The following is a 15,367-nucleotide window of genomic DNA, read 5'->3' on the forward strand; positions in this document are numbered from 1 at the left end:
GAGCGAGAGGCCCCGTAGGCGCTGGATCTGGCAGCCGGTGCCCCGGACTTCTGCGCGGGGTCCTGCAGAGGATTCGCGCTGCCATAGAAATCGAAGGCGGAGGGGGCAGCGCTGGTGGCACCGCCGTTGTTGTTGTTGTTGTTGAGGGCGGCGTTGGATGTGGTCGCGGGGAGCCGCTGCCGGCCATCGCCGTGGTGCCTGAAGGCGTTCCACTTCGCCTTCTTGCGGCTGACCAAAGGGACCTGCTCCGTTGGCAGTAAAAGGGGCGCCCATGGCAGCGGCCTGCATCTGCTGCATTTCCATCGCCTGCATCATCTCCATCTCTTCTTGATAACGGAGCTGGTGGCTGATCATGTGGACATTGTTGCGCTGCATCGCGTAGAGCTGCATGCGCTCATCGACGTTTTCCGCGGGACGGTACATGTTTTTCTCCCTTTTTTCTTGTTCTTTTTCTCTTCCGGTTGTGCTTGCTTTCAATGAAAAAGTAGTCGATGCGCGATCCGTAGCAAGAAGGCAGAGAAGCAATCGGCAAAAAGAAAAGGAGAAGGGCAAAAAAAAAAAAAATAGAAAAAGAATTGAAGGCACAAAGAACACAGATCGGTCAGTAAATGGGAGAGAGAGAGAGATCCGTGACGATGAAAATACTCACAAGAGAAGAAGCACAAACTAGTCAAAAAAAAAAAAGACGGAGAAAAAGAAGATGGGAGAAAAACCCGTGGCTAATGCAAAAGTAAAAAAAAAGAGGGAGAGAGAGAAAAAAAAGAGGTGTCAAGCAAACAAAGAGGTTGGCAAAGGTGTGGCATCGACGTTGGGTCTGTTGAAGAGAGCCTTCTTCCATCGTTCATTCAAGAAGGAATGAGGAGAGGAAAATGACCATTCTTTTTCCCTCCGCGTCTCTCGCGGGATAATGGAAAAAGGGAAGACAACTTCGCTAAAGGTCTCCACACCGCTCACACCGCTCCACGGAACACGACGGACATGGAACCTGTGTGTCCTTGTTTTTTTTTTCTTTTTTTTCAAAGATGGCTAAAAGCACCACACAGACTGCGGGTGTCTCCAAGACAAAATGCGCAAGGGAAAACGATGTGAACGCAGAGAAAGAGAGATAGAGGTGGGAAAAAAAAAAGTATGTGATTGTTGTTCGATAAGAGCAAACGAAAAAAACAACAAAAAAAAGAAGAATCGCGTGTTGGCAGTGGAAAGAGAACGGAATCCAAAAAAAACAAATAAAAGACAAAGCGGATAAAGAGGTGGAGCGGAGAAGAGAAAAAAAAAAAAAAAGGAGAGAGCAGTCAAAATGAGCTAAAGTGTTTCAGAAAAAGCGAAAAACTATGACAGTGTTGGTGAGGAGAAAAAGTAGTGCACATCGTTAAAGGATGGGAAAAAAAAAAAGGAGGAAGAGAGAGGGAGGTAAAAAAAAAGAGAAAGACGATTCTTTCAAAAAAAAACTGAACGAGAGAGAAGAAGGTTCACGCTCACAGCGCAAAAAAAAAAAGAGAGAATGGGAATAAGCATGGCGATGTGCTTCGTCTTTAGAGAAAGACAGGACAGCGCAAGGTATTCATTGCAGGCCAAAAGGCTTTCCCTCCCCTTCTCTCCTTAAAAAAAGGAGGAGAGGAAGAAAACCCCTTCCCCTCAGCGGACCAAATCAAAAAAGAGCAATGCTAGTTTGGACAAAAAAAAAAAAAAAAAGGCAACTTGTGGCACACACAAAAAATGCACAAACACGAAAGAGAGAGAGAGAGAGAGAGAGACCGCGCAAAAGTCAAAGCTGCGGGTAAGGCAAGGGAAACGCGAGGCTCCACCGTTTACCCTTTTTAGGTGGTTGCCTCCCTCTTCAGCTTTTTTGCTTCGCCTTCCACTCTCTTGCCAGTCGCTTTTTCTCGCTGCTTGCGGGTCTCCTCGCAACCGCTCGTTTCGTAGAGGCGATGGGCACCTCGGGAGAGACACCACAGTACCATGCGAAGTTGTCCTTTTTCAACCTTCTCATTTCCACTTCACCATCACCGTCACCGTCGTCCAGTTCAGCATTCACTACGTCGTCATCGGTGCTGGAGACGAAGAGCTCGTCGCTTGCCTCGTCGCTCAAGTCCACCGCTTCCCAGTCCTCGTCGCCGTTTGTGTGCGGCGTGTCAGCTAGCTTGAAGTTCCAGGAGGTGTTGGATTTCGGCCTTCGTTTGCTTGTGCCACCGCTCACAGAGGAACGTAATCGCTTTTCTTGCGCTTGCTGTTTCTCCCCACACACACAACAACAACAAAAAAAAAAAAAAAAGGAAGAGTTCCGCCTTTCCTTCAAAAGAAATGACAAGAGTGAAGAAAAAAGAAAAAAAGAAAGGAGCGGAGCGTAAAAAGCAGCTGCATTTCTGCCCGTTGCGTCGAGATGGCACATCCCTTACGGGCTGCAAGACCTCCTCTCTACAGATTTTTTCGGCGCTGAGGTGACAGCATTTTCAACATCGAGTTCTCATTTTTTTTTTTGGCGGGGAACACACGGAGTAAAACCGCGGGCAATGCGACAAACGCACTAAATGAAAACGAAAACAACAACAAAAGAAGGGAGGAGAAAAGCACAAAGGCAAAACAAAAAGAAGTGCAAAAGGAAGAGAAAAAAAAAAAAAAGTATACGTATAGCCTACCGGAAGACAAAGACAGCCTTGACGGTAACGTCGCCGGGGATCCTGCGACCGGGGTTCTTCGCCAGCAGTTCGTTGCTGTAGACGGGCACACCCGCGGCGTTGGCAATTGTGATGTGCGGAATTCACATTTGCACAGGGAAAAGCGCAGCGCGGCACCACCCCTGGCTCGCCCGCCTTGGCCAAGAAGTAGGCAATGATGTCGTTGTCGTAGTGCTTCCCCGTATCATCCTCTTCTTCGTTCGGTGAGAAGCGTTCACGTTCTTGACCCGAACCGCCACCCCTTTCGCGTCGGCTGCGACGGCGTCGAGGACAAGGTCGCAGCTTCTACCCTCGAGCTCGGCCAAGGCGACAAAATACAAAGGATCGGGGTCCCCGACAAAGTACTTGGTTGTCACGTGGAATTCGTTCTGAACCTTCTTGTCGGCAAGCAGCGCGGGGTCCACAAGGTCAAGCAGCTTCTTGTGCTCGTCGGGCAGTACAGACAGGGCCGCGTAGAGGGGAGCGCGTGTTTGGTTCATGAGGAAGCTCTCGTACCGCGTCGCCACCTCAAGAGCAAGGTCGAAGTGCAACGTCTCCAAGTTGGGGACCTCATAGAAGCCATTTTCTTGCAAGGCTGCCCAGATCTGCTCGACCTGGCGCTGGAGGCTGTCCGTCACGTCAAGAAGAATGACGTTATCGTCGTCCTCAGGAAACTCGCAGCTGCGCACGGCCTGGGAGAGGAACTTGCGCACCTTGTTCTCCTCATTCTTCTTTTCCACCGCAGAGACGCCCTCGGGCAACCGGATGGTGCGGTGTCCGCTCCCCCGCTCCATGATGCGTGACAGAAGAAGCTGGATCAGGTTCTGCTGCTTTCGCGCCTCCTGCGCGCTGTCCTCACCAGCGCTCTCGTTTTCAAAGGTGAAGCACACCGTGACGGCGGGCACAGGCAGGCGGTTGTAGTCCGCGTTGGTGCGCTTGTCCAGGTTCATCTTGTCCAGTAGGAGGTGCGTGATCCTGCGACTGCCTGTCGGCGTATCAGCCGGCTCCTTCACCGTGCACGCCTCTTGCTCCGCCTTTCGGATCGCGGCGAGGTAGTTGTTGCGGTTGCCGACCTCGTCCTGATTGAGCCAGCGAGGTCGGTAGTCGGCCTCGGCCAGAAGAAAAAACAGAATGCGGGACAGGGTCGACTTACCGCAACCCTGCGCGCCGACAAACTTGATCACATCCAGTTGCAGCGAGCCACGCGGAGGCAGACCTGCGGAGCCACTTTCGTCTTCCTCGTTCCCTGTCGCCTTTTCGCCTGGCACAAAGTGCTCGCAGACAGTGCGCAGCTCTCCATCACTTTCCATCGTTTCCGCAAACTCACGCTGCAGTGAGAGCCAGTGGTTTCGAATCGCCATGAAACTGTTTTCCTTCGTCATGTGGGGCGTCAGCTTGCCGGTGACTTGCAGGTACGCGGAGAAGAGCATGAGGAAGGGCAAACGCGTCTCTTCCCATTCCACAAAGTATTTGCGAATGTGCGGCTTCTGCAGCGCCAGCTTTTTCTTGATCTTTGCCTCCAGTCCTTTGCCGGCCAACTTGTGATTCACAATGGCTTCGCGGGTGGCGCGTTCCATGACAAACGTGTACGCCTTTTCCTTCCACACTTTCACCACACGACACTTTTCGCCCGCCGAGTCCTCCGTCTGGTATCCGTACAGGACACAGCCTTCGCTGTTATGCCGGTGGCCAATGTCGTCGACCAGCGCTTCGTAGGCCGCGCTCCGGTAGGGCACTTTGTGCAGCTGCGCAAAGTTGTGATTGTCCACTTCTTGCCTTCCGTAGTACACCGAGGTGGTGGGAAGGCCGCACTCGGCGAACTGCTTGAAGGAGTGCTGGATATCCACGCACAGCCCGTAGCATGCCGAGTTGGGCAAGTCTGCTTGCCGCTGTCCTTCGTAGGTGGCGTTGTCTGTCAGGGCGAAGAAGCGAAATTCGTTGCGGTTTTCGTAGTCCACGAGGTGCTGCGAGTCGCGGAAAATAGCTTCAAAGCAGGCAGTGTAGTCGTTCGTCGCAAGCAGATCGTGAAAGCGAAGCAGGCCCTCTGGGGTCACGTCCTTGAACGTTTCGCGATCAACGCCTGCCGCGGCCGTCCTGGTTGCGCCAAGACTCTTGTTCGCTGCTGCGTCTTCGCCTCCGCCAGGTCCATGACATCCTTCCATTGAAGGGCAATCTTCGCGGCGTATCCGTAGCGCGTCGCCTTGTACGTGCGCTTCACCATTTCCTCCGTGAAGAAATACGGCACAACAATGTGAACGTTCTTGCTGCCCACCACCCAGTAACGCTCGCAGCGCTCGCCGGTGCAAAAGACCAGCGCGCTGAGGTGACCACACTCGCCATTCTCCTTGTCCAGCGCCACAACCGCATTGACTTCGGCGTCGTAGCCGTAGCCGCCCTTCGCGCCTTCTGCTGGCTTGTCGTCATTGTAGGAGAACTTGCGTAGACCATTGATGGACGCAACACGGGTGAGCTGCGTCTGCTCGATGGTCAAGATAGATTGCTGCGCTTCTGTTCTGTTTTCACGGCACGCCCATTCCACGAGCGCGTCCTCCTGTTCGGTCTTCCGCTGGGGGTGGTCAAGAGACGCGCGGAAGACAAAGACGCGCGTTGCCGCGGGGCAGGTTTTCCCACACCGCGCGGTGCTTCTCATACACGAGGTCGTCAAGACCGACGATCGTCCGCTCCGCCACGACAAAGACGCGCTGCTCTCCTGAGAAGGCGGCCTGCTGCCCACGTTCGCCGCTGGGACCCACGCTGCTGCCTTCAACAGGGACGACAAAGGCGCGGCCCCGCTCCCTCACGCGGTTAAGGTCGGGGAAGGAGACGGCAAAGGCTCCGGGGAGGTGGACACGAGTGTCCTCCTCCACCTCCGCCCGGTCTGGCTGCTTCTCGGTCACCGCCGTCTCTTTGGCACTCTGATGGTGGCGGTTCTCACCACCGCGGCCCCTACTTCTCCCTCTCCCTCGGCCGCAGCCGCCACGTCCGCGTCCGCTACCGTCTTTGTCTTCCATGGTGGCTGCTTCCTGGATTGGCTAATGCCCAATGGAGTTGAATAAGCTCTAGAGCCGGTATCGCGAGTTAAAAAAAAAAAAAAGTGTTTCTCTTTGTTTGATTTCAAAGAAAAAAAAAAAAAAAAAGAAGAGAACGACAAGAGATGGGATGCCGAAAAGGTTGCCCTTGAACAGGCTGCATGACAGTGTGAAGTGATGCTGGAAGAAAGTGGAAAGACAAGATGGGTGATGCAGGCCTTTGCACGGCCGACACCACGACCTTTGAAGTGCAAGTACGTCGCAACGCGTTGTGCCTCCATTGCCTTGAGGGCAGCGAAATCGTCTCCATCCCTCTTTCCTTCGGCAGTCGTCCCGCGCGTTGGGCGTTGGCGGGAGAGGAAAAAGAGGGATAGGGGCAGAGAGGGGTTAGGGGATGGCAGGTGATCACTCAGTGAAGGGAGGGAATAACAACAAGAAGAGGATTAGAAGCGTTGCAAAAGGCAAGTCATAGAAGAACACACACACATAAAAAAGATGAAATAAAAGAATGGAGGGCCGATGCAAAAAAAAAAAAAAGGTTTATGAGTAACACACATAAAAAAAATCCTGATGGATAACACACAAAAAGAACGTGCTGTAAACAGAAAACGCCATGAGGGTGAGAAAAAAAGATGAAAATCAAAAAAAAACAATTCAAGCACAAGGAGGTTCCAAGGTGATACATCTGACTCCTGTTTGCTGCATTGAAATACAAACGGAAAGGAGGAAAAGGAGACGAAAACAGAAGTAAGAACAAAAGAAAAGAAAGAAAAAAGTGAGAGGGCAGAAAAATAGAGAGAGAGAGAGATACCAAAAACGATGGTGGCTTTCAAAAAAAAAAAAGAGGAATGAAGGAAAAAAAAGCAAAAAAGACACACACACACACAAAAAATGCGGAAGAGGGGGGGGGGAGAAAAGAATGTGTGGAGGAGAGGAAAAGCGTTTGTTTTTTTTCACGATCCTCAGTCGCGCCCGGCGACAATGACATCCACACTGAGCGGGCGGACGTTGAAATGGCGGCGCTTTGCGATGGGCATCTGTCGAACGCGAGGGTCATCTCCAGCGCGCCGCACGCCCTGCACTCGACTGTCGCGGCTCCGGCGACTCGACGAGCCGTTCCCCTGCAGAGCGGTGGACAAGGGGCGACCGAGGGGAGAAGGCCCACACAACAGCATCGAGTTCACTGTTCGTCGACCGGTAGACGTTCTTCGCGGTGCCGCTTGCCAGTTTCCTCTGTCTGCTCCGTTGCTGCTTCCACTGTCACCGTCACTGCCACTGCAGCTGCTGCTGTCGGCGAGGTCCATAAAGGCGCGGCCAAGGCTTTTGTCGCGAACGAGGTGGGTGTCCGTGGGGCCGCCGGCGGTGGAGGTATATACTGCCGCTGCGGCAGCTGGCCATCGTGCCTTGCGACGGTGATAAGTGCCTTGTGCATCGCCTCGAGGCTGCTGCTGCTGCTGTGGAGGGCGGGCGGCCGGATAGAACCGTACATGGGGCTCACCCATGGCGTAGCCCCCGCACCGTGGGCAGCGGCCTCCCACCATGTCCTCGCGCAAAGTGTTACCGCCACTGTTGCTACTGTACAGGCTGCTTGCGTCTCCTCGGCGCAGCGGCACTCCGTCGTCCACGTTTCTCGCTGAGGGATTGCGCAGCAAAAAGGATGCGGCTCCTGCGCCGCTGATGGTGCGGTAGCCGTCGCCTTGACAGCTGGAGTGGAACTCCCGTGCTGCTGCTGCTGTGGCAGGGAATAGCTTTCACCCAACGCGAAGGGGCGCCGCGGTAGCCGCTGCCATACGTGCTGCCGCTGCCACCGCCCATGAACGCGACGTTGGCCATGTTGTTCAGGTAGCTTCCTTGTCCGCCGTCGGTCGCAAACGCGAACATCGCGCTGCCGCGACGGCTGCCTTGGAAAGAGAGACCACCTCCGTAGGGCACGCGGCCGGGGGCAAAGCCGGGCATCGCGGGGGCGTGTGGCGGCTGGCCGAAAACGACCGGTCGCAGCCCCTTCCCCGGGATGCATGCCGCCGCCGTGGTTCGGCACCCTCCTCCTCTTGCCTCCTCCATCGCCGTCAGCGTTGCCATGGGATTCGATTGCTGGACGTGTCGCACGACGCCACCGTGTGACACCGACTGAACAACGGGCGGCAGGACGCGGCGTTTCGCGTTTTCTGTCGGAGCGGCGGAGAGAAAGGGGTGCCGTTAGGGCCGCACATGCTGTGGCACGCCCAGTCGTGTGGATAGCCGCGCGGGACCTCGCGCGCCGCCGCCGTGCTGTTTCTGTTTCTGTTGTTGTTGTTGCTGCTGCTGGTGGTTGAAGCTCGCGCCCGTATTCCAGTTGATGTTGCGCGTAGGCGGCGTCACACAAAGGCTGCCGCTCTTCTGACTGTCCTCGCCGCCCGCACTCCGAAATAAGAAACTCCGCGAGTTGTTATCGTTGTTGCTGTCGCGAGAGTGAAAGACGATGGACATGGACCGCATGACCGTTGCTGGGGTTGAGAACGGGAGCACAGGGTCCGCCGGGGTGCGGGTCCCTGCAGAGGCATCGGCTGGAAAGATCGCCGTGCCACTGGCAGCAAGGGGATAGTGCGGGACTAGGTTTCCAGGCTCTGCAGCGGCGGTGGAGGAGCCGCCGAACTGGTGGTGGGAGAAACTGGAGTTGTAGTGCCACTGGATATCGCTGTTCGGGGCCGCCGTAGCGCATGCCTCTCTCTGCGCAAACGCTCCGTGATCCCCTTCGTTCCTATTCGTGTCGAAGGCGGCAACGGGACTAGCCGGGAAGACATAGTTCTTTAGCAATTCGAGGTCCCTCTTCCGTTGCCATCTCTTGGCGTTCTTGCTCGATCGGTTGTCACGCCTTTTAAAAAATTTCCTTCAAAGGCGGGTGAAATGGTTTCGTTACAAAAAAGTGAGGAAAGCACGCACAGAAAAGAAACAAACCGCCCGCAAAGAAGAAAAAAAAAAGAGTAAAAAAAAAAAAAGGCAAAATCGGAATGGGCGCTGCCCCTTCAATAAGGAAAAAAAAAAGAACAAAAAAAATAAAATGCAGAAAAACAGAAGAAGTGTATATTCACAGTAGCGTTTGAACGCAAAGAAGAGAAAGAAAAAAAAAAAAGAGTGAGAGTGAGGAGAAAGACTGTTTAATGGAATTCACTTATCTTGAGAGTACTATGCTGGTCAAGATGCGTACACGTCTCTTGACGACGGTGAAGATTGTCCGCCGTGATCTACCGTAAAAGCAAAAAAAAGGAGTACGAATGAGAGAGGTGACAGCGGTACGGAATCCTTCTCTAAAAAGCGAAAGGTACATGGTGTTCTTCTCCTTGAGCCTTTGTTCAAAGGCTAAGGCAGCCTCGCTGCCCAAAGGATGGAGAGGGAAAGGAGCGAGACTGGCACGACGTTCGTGGACAGTGAGGCCTCGGTAACCGATGAGCCTCGCCACCACGTATGTGTGTGTGTGTGTGCACTCTCTTTGTGTCCATTGGTGTGTGCGTTTGTCTGTCTCTTCGCTGTTTGTAAAGGAAAAATAGTTGGAGAGAGAGAAAGGAGGGCGGTGGGAAAGGAGGGGCAGAAAAGAGGGAAGGGGGAGGGAAGAATGAGGAAAGGAAAGCTCGCAAAACAACAACAAAAAGGAGGTTAAACAAGCGAGAAGAGAGGTAGTGGAGGCAAGAGAAGAATTAAAAAAAGAAAAAAGAGAGAGAGAGAGAGGGTGGTAAAAAAAAAAAAAAGGACATCACAACCCCGAGAGGACGACGCAGGAGGTGTGAGCAAAACGTTTGCAGTCGGAGGAGGAAAAGAAGAGGAAAAGGCAAAAAGGAAGTGAACCTCCTCCTTCTTTTCCCTCCTCTCACTCTCTCTTTAAATAGGAAGGTCAGTCCACCTTATGCACACACTTTTGCGCTTCTGTATGTCAGACAAAACACCTCTCGCACACACACTACACACCATAGAAGGCACCTTCAAATACCTCGTGCATAGCAGCAAAGCAAAAGAAGCAGCAAGCAAGAAAAAAAAAAGACACAAATAAAGTAAACAAAACGATGTCACTCAACTCTAACGAGAAGAGAGAAAGGAAAGAGAAAGAGAGAAAAAACAAAAAAAAGAAGAAGAATGCACAAAAAAAGGACACCGGAGAGGACATGAGAGAAGGCAAGTTATAAAAAAGTTGGCTTTGTTTGCATTACGCGTGCAACCAATAAGGTTTGATCACAACCAAAAGGAATGAGTGTTTATTTTTTTTCTGCTATGCTTGCAAACAGCAAAAGAGAGAATTAGAGGAGGAGTAGAGAAAGGAAAAAAGGGAGGAAAAGGGAGATAAAAAAAGGCAAAAAACGCAGAAAGAAGAAAAAAGAGGTTCAATGTGTATAGAATCTGCATTTCTTGTTCCCATCGTATACAAATAAGAAGGGGGAGGCAGAGAGAAAAGAAAATCGAAAATAAAAAGAAGAAAAAAAGGGCAGAAGTAGAGGCGACAGACACGAAGCGATGCTTGGAAAACCCGACAACAACAACAAAAAAAAAAAAAAAAAACGCTGACGATGAGAGAAACAAGAAAACAACAACAACAACAACAAAAAAAAGCAAAGCAAATAAAAGAGCGCACACACTCGGAGAAAGAGAGAAAGAGAGAGAGAAGACGGCTAACAGCGAACGAACTGCACAATGACATCAATGGAGGGAAATTGAAAGAGTGGGAGAAGAGAGAACAGAGAAGAGAATGAGGCCAAGCGAAAAAGGAGAAGGAGCTGCTTCGCTCCTCGTCCTTTCAAAAAGCGGTGTGGGTGCTATGGATGGATGTCAAAGTCGGTGGTGGACAATTCCTTCTCCGTATCCACCATACTCCAGCCACCCTGCGATGCCACCGCTGCCGCTGCCGCCGGTGCCCTGTCGTCGAGGTCGAGGACAAACGGATTCGTGAAGTTGCTCAGGAAGACAGCTGACTGCTGGGGGTGTCCTGCTTCTGCTTCTGCACCAGCGGCAAGGCTGTGACGTCCTTGTAGCCACATTGCTGTGCCACTTGTCGGGCAGGTGCGGAGAGAGGCTGCCCGGGGTGGGGGCGCTCTTCGGCATCACAGGAATGAGCGTCTCCCCTCCACGTTGTCGTAGCCCTCGAAGCTCTTCGTGTCCTTCCGCAAGGTCACCGAGCCGGAGGAGAGGGTCTGCGTTACAGTAGACGGCTCCTCCGTCAGGTCGGCATCTTTCATCGCCACGACACTCACATTTGTACCCCGTTGTCGCTTCTCATCGTCGGCCAGCGGCGACGTGCGTGATTCATGGTTTACCCTGCTGCCCGCGGACCCTGCGCTGCCCTGATGGAGGCTTCCTCCCCCTCCTCCTCTCGCGCTTTGCGTCTTCTCCTCTGAAAAGGTAAATCCTTGCTTTTTCCCGTTGACGATCGGGGCGTTGGCGGTGGTGGTACGGGAACGGCTCTCTGGTGTTGTGGCGGTTCGTGAACCACTTTCGCCACTAAAGGCGGACGCCGGCACGATAGGGGTGAGCGTCGACTTCCCCCCTGTCAAAGCAGCATCATCGCCGTGTACGGTGAAGTCGGCGTTGTCATAAAAGCTCCACTGCGCGACGGACTGCGAGTGCTCCACCGGGCAGAGGGCGGATTTAAAGGACGTCGTCAGGTCCTTCCGCCCGTCACGGCTGCTGGTGAGGTGGCCGCCTGCACCTGCCTTTGAGCCAGCCGTGTCCTTGCCGTAGTCGTCCCCGAACGTATAGTCAAAGAAGCTACTAACGTGCGCGACGGGAGACATTGGCGCCTGCCTGCCTTTCCGCTTGCCGGGGACTGCGTTGTTGGGGGTCGCCTCGAATCCATCCACGGTGATGGCCTCAAAGTCGTCGAAGAAGGAGGGGTACAGGGCAAACGCTCCCTTGCTGCCCTTGGACCGCTTCTCTCCGTCTCCGTCACTGTCGGAGCCGGACTGCGCCGCGTAACGAGAGACGGGGCGTGCTGGGACCGCCTTGGCGCTGGCACTTTCCCTTGCCGCGTTCGTCTTCTTCAGGGCAGCTTCCGCGATGTCTTCAAAGGAGAAGTCGCTCTCCTTCCCCGTCGGCAAGGCCGCGGAGCCGACGTTGGACATAAAGCGGTTGCCATCCTCGCAAAAGATCTCGTTTGGGCTGCCGTCCTCCAGTGGTTGAGCGCGGGACGCCTCCGTTTCGGCACTGCTTCCTGTCTGCGGGGTCGTGTCGCCATTCTGCGCGTTTGGCGGTGGTTGATTCGCGACGTTCATCCATCGCCACGCGCCCTGCTGAAGCTGCTGCTGTTGGAGAATGTAAGCGGCTTGTTGCTGTTGCTGCTGCGGCTGCGGCTGCATGTTGGTAGGGATTGGGTGCAAAGGCGTTCTGTGCATTGGGCGGGAAGAACCTCGCCGACTGTCGCGGGATCAGAGTGGGCACGTTGTCTTGAATCTCCAAGCCGATGACCTCAGGCCCCACAACCGCCTCCTGCCCGTTGCTCTGCGTGCTGGTGCGGGCGTGCCAGTTGATCCCATCAGTTGTGGGTAGGTGCGCCGCCGAGGTTGAGGGGCGGTTTGCAGCTGTATTGGACCAACAGGGGCATCGATTGTTGATGCTGCTGCTGCAGGGGCGCCATGGCCGTTGGTCGACCCTGCATCTGGCTGGTGTTCCGCATCAGTTGAGGCAGGATCCCGCTCATACTCGTACTCATGCTGATGCTGTTAGGACTCGGGACATCCACCAAATTTCGTTTACTCTGCCTTTCTTGCGGTGGCGGAGGGTGGGCTGGGCTGCCGAGTGCGGTTGGAGGTTTCCACTGGACCCGGTGGTGGCGCAGGGGGTGCGGCTGGAGCCGGGACGCGGCGGCCCCGACGGCAGCGAAGAGCTTCTCTTGTTTTTCGAGAAGGAGTCGACTGTGAAGAGTTGGCCGGCGCCGCGTGTGTGCGGGGCGTGGAAGCGCATGCCGCCGCCGTCGCGGATACAGCTGCACGGGCCTTTGCTTCCCTCTCCTTTGCTTGCCGAGCGGCCTCCGTCGGCGGTGTCCGATTGCCCTGCGCCTCTCGCTCCCGCCTCATCATCGACTGGCGCTCTCGCTCTTGGTGAAGCGCCGCTTGCTGGATCGCATATTGCTGCTGCATCTGCATCTGTGCCTGCTGCCGCTGCAGCTGCTGGTGCTCTGCAATCATCCTCTGCCGCATCTCCATCTGCTTTATCATGGACGGCTTTGCCTTGAACTGGTCAAATGGGATGTCGTCCTCGTCGCCGCCGTTCTCCATCTTGGCGAGTTTAGCCTCCTCCATGGGAGGCAGGATGATCACCGTGGAGCGACGGTGCCCACGCAGCGCTGACTCCTCGGTGTCGGACATCCGCGTAAAAAAGAATAAACCAAAAAAAGGAAAACAAGAAAGGAAAAGAGAGCACAAAAGTGGGGCGCTTCTGAAGAGAAAGCAAAAACAAAAAAGCAAAAAAAAAGAGAGAGAGAGTGAATGAAACAGTTCCTCTACAGTAAAAGCGTAGTATAATTAGTACACACAAGAAAACAAAAGCAACACACATGCGCACATGAAAAAAAAGGCCAACCAAAACCAAAAAAAAAGGGTTAAAAAAAAACGGCTGCACGAAAGAAATAAGAGAACGCTTTCACTTTTAGCTATCCTTGAAGGTACAGTTACCACAAAAAAGAAGAAGAAAAAACAGAAAAAAAAGAGCAGTGTGTATGTGTGGGTGGGGGGAGGGGGGAAGTAGAAGAGGAAGAGAAAAAGAGTTGTGAGTCAGATACGTGTGCACAAACTACTATGAAACTGGTTCGTCGCGGGTTTAAACCGGAGCGAGAGAGAGAGAGAGAGAGAAATGGCAGAGAGGCTGAAGGGGGGGGAAGAAAAAAAGAGAAAGTAAGAAGGAGTGGGCGGGGTGCTCAATTCACGACGGGTAGGCGGCAGCGCCTCGCGTCCAAACGCGGGCTGTCAACGCCTCAACCAGGCATCTTTTTTTTATTATTGTTGTATTCGTTTTTGATGTTTTGCCATTCATTGCGTGGAAAAAAAAAAAGAAGGAAAAGGTCTCCACAACGTACTTTTCTGCATTGCCTGAAGAGACAAACAGAGAAGGGAGAGAATGAAAAAGAGAAGAGAAAAGAAAAAAAAGGGAGGAAGGAAGTGCCACACCAAGGCTTCACTACGGCATGCGGTGGTTGCTGCTCCGTGGTGAGCAGTCGTTGTGTTGCCCTGCGAACGAACAGACCTTTTTGCCACTCCTTTTTTTTCCCTTTCTTCCCCATTCCTCCAAGAATAATGCTGTCACGTGTGACGGTGTGGCCATAGACGGAAGGGAAGGAAAAGAGAGAGAGAGAGAGAAAAGCAGCCATGCGAGTCTCACAATCGTTCCTTTTTCCAAAACGTACTCACACACGCGCACACACACACGAAGTAAAAAAACAAAAAGTGAGACAGAAAGGGGAGAAGAGGGCAATCTCGGGGAAGATGCTAATAAAGACGTGGGAAGACAAAACAAAAAAAAAAATAATAAAAAAAAAAGAAAAGTGGGCTGTGAGCTGGACAGCATCCGCTCGTTTGGCTGTAGACGTCTTTTCCATCCTCGTCTTCACTCTGACAGAAAAGACAATGCGAAGAGATGGAAAGAGTTGAGACAAGGGAAGGACAGTCTAAAGAGGAAGGCCTCACGCGCTTTTACACCCCGGGAAAAAAAGAAGCTGGTGAAGAATTGCAAACGCACCGCTGGAAAGAGAGAGAGAAGATCACGCAACGTTTTCTGCTTTTGCGTTTAGAAGTTCGCCTCCTCCGGCACGGGTCCATACCGCTGGTTCTTGTTCATCGCGTTGATGCTCTCCATTTCCGCGTTCGTCAACTCAAAGTCAAAGACCTGGCAGTTCTGCTGATCCTGTCTTCATGAATGGACTTGGGGATGGTAATGAGGTCCTGCTGCAGCTCCCAGCGAAGGATCACTTGTGCCGGCGTGCGCTTGTGCGCGACGGCGATCGCGGCGATGGTGGGGTCCTCCAGCAGCTTGCCCTGGCCCAGTGGGCTCCAGCAGGTGATCTTGATGTTGTGCTCGCCGCAGAACTTGCGAAGCTCCATCTGCTGGTTTAACGGGTGCAGTTCCACCTGGTTCACCATCGGCTTGACCGTGCACATGGCGAAGACGTCGTTCAGGTGCTTAATCTGGAAGTTGGACACGCCAATTGCACGGATCTTTTTTCCTGGTAGAGCTTCTCAAACGCGCGCCAGGTGTCGAGGTACTTCTTCCCCTTTTCCTCGATCACCTTGTCACCTCGCGGCCAGTGAATGAGGTAAAGGTCCAGGTAGTCCGTCTGAAGTTTTGCCATGGACACGGCAAAGGCCTTGAGCGTCTCCTCATAGCCCTGGTCATCGTTCCAGAGTTTGGTTGTCAGGAAGATCTCCTCTCGCCGGATGCCCAGCTTCTCCATCGCCCGCTTCATCCCCTCACCGACGCTCTCCTCGTTCTTGTAGATGGCGGCGGTGTCAATGTGGCGATAGCCATTCTCCAACGCCCAGTAGACTGCGTTGGCAGTGGCCCCTCGCCCGCCGGGGACTGCCACACCCCCAGGCCGAGCTGAGGCATCGGATAGCCGTTGTGCAGCGTGAGCGCGGGCTTACTTAGAGCAGAAGCAGGCATCTTGTCGAGGTGGGAAGAGAGGAAGAAAATAAAAAAAGAAGAGAAAAAAAAAACAAAAAAAGGTGAATGAGAAAA

The 15,367-nt window shown here is 53.4% G+C and overlaps 1 pseudogene; it reads right to left on the minus strand.

The window, feature by feature from the left end:
• Window positions 1-14,419: 14,419 nt before the first annotated feature.
• On the minus strand, window positions 14,420-15,292 carry LOC126766575 (9,11-endoperoxide prostaglandin H2 reductase-like; annotated as a pseudogene).
• Window positions 15,293-15,367: the final 75 nt, after the last annotated feature.

Source organism: Bactrocera neohumeralis, unplaced genomic scaffold (assembly GCF_024586455.1).
Source record: "Bactrocera neohumeralis isolate Rockhampton unplaced genomic scaffold, APGP_CSIRO_Bneo_wtdbg2-racon-allhic-juicebox.fasta_v2 ctg1736, whole genome shotgun sequence".
In the NCBI taxonomy this organism is placed as follows: Eukaryota; Metazoa; Arthropoda; class Insecta; order Diptera; family Tephritidae; genus Bactrocera; species Bactrocera neohumeralis.